Here is a 1,453-nt window from a genome sequence, read left to right on the forward strand (position 1 = left end):
TCTCATCTTGAGCCTCAGATTCCCAAGGTTCCTCATTGGGGAACTCCTTGGAGGTCAGTGGGCATCCATTGAGGTCTTCCTCAGTGGCGTTCACTGCCTCTTCTTCCTCCCAGAATTCAGCCATGTTGATGGCCTTGCACTCTCCTTTTGGATTTTCTTCTGTGTTGCTTGGAAGAGTACTTGGAGGGAGTTCAGTAATTTTCTTGCTCAGCTGACCCACTTGTCCTTCCTGATTCCTAATGGAAGATCTAGTTTCAGTCATAAAACTTTGAGTGGTTTTGATTAGATCAGAGACCATGGTTGCCAAGTCAGAATTATTCTGCTTGGAACTCTCTGTTTGTTGCTGAGAAGATGATGGAAAAGGCTTGCTATTGCTAAACCTGTTTCTTCCACCATTATTGTTATTGAAACCTTGTTGGGGTCTCTGTTGATCCTTCCATGAAAGATTTGGATGATTCCTCCATGAAGGATTGTAGGTGTTTCCATAGGGTTCTCCCATGTAATTCACCTCTTCTATTGAAGGGTTCTCAGGATCATAAGCTTCTTCCTCAGATGAAGCTTCCTTAGTACTGCTTGATGCATTTTGCATCCCAGACAGACTTTGAGAAATCATATTGACTTGTTGAGTCAATATTTTATTCTGAGCCAATATGGCATTCAGAGTGTCAATCTCAAGAACTCCTTTCTTCTGACTAGTCCCATTGTTCACAGGATTTCTTTCAGAAGTGTACATGAATTGGTTATTTGCAACCATTTCAATCAGTTCTTGAGCTTCAGTAGGCGTCTTCTTCAGATGAAGAGATCCTCCAGAAGAGCTATCCAAGGACATCTTGGACAGTTCAGAGAGACCATCATAGAAAATACCTATGATGCTCCATTCAGAAAGCATATCAGTGGGACACTTTCTGATCAATTGTTTGTATCTTTCCCAAGCTTCATAGAGGGATTCTCCTTCCTTCTGTCTGAAGGTTTGGACTTCCACTCTAAGCTTACTCAATTTTTGAGGTGGAAAGAACTTTGCCAAGAAGGCATTGACTAGCTTTTCCCAAGAGTCCAGGCTTTCTTTAGGTTGAGAATCCAACCATGTTCTAGCTCTGTCTCTTACAGCAAAAGGGAATAGCATCAGTCTGTAGACCTCAGGGTCAACCCCATTAGTCTTGACTGTGTCACAGATTTGCAAGAACTCAGCTAAAAACTGATGAGGATCTTCCAATGGAAGTCCATGGAACTTGCAATTCTGTTGCATTAGAGAAACTAATTGAGGCTTAAGCTCAAAGTTGTTTGCTCCAATGGCAGGGATAGAGATGCTTCTCCCATAGAAGTCGGGAGTAGGTGCAGTAAAGTCACCCAGCACCTTCCTTGCATTATTGGCATTGTTGTTGTTTTCGGCTGCCATTTGTTCTTCTTCCTTGAAGAGTTCGTTCAAGTGCTCTAAAGAGAGTTGTGCTTTGGC

At 42.5% G+C, this 1,453-nt stretch overlaps 1 non-coding gene across 1 annotated transcript; it reads left to right on the plus strand.

Moving 5' to 3' along the window:
- The first annotated feature begins 883 nt into the window (after nt 1–883).
- On the plus strand, nt 884–991 carry LOC112764930 (small nucleolar RNA R71). Its single transcript, XR_003183404.1, has one exon. It is a non-coding gene; the product is annotated as a small nucleolar RNA R71 (small nucleolar RNA).
- Nucleotides 992–1,453: the final 462 nt, after the last annotated feature.

This window comes from Arachis hypogaea, chromosome 2 (assembly GCF_003086295.3).
Source record: "Arachis hypogaea cultivar Tifrunner chromosome 2, arahy.Tifrunner.gnm2.J5K5, whole genome shotgun sequence".
NCBI lineage: Eukaryota > Viridiplantae > Streptophyta > Magnoliopsida > Fabales > Fabaceae > Arachis > Arachis hypogaea.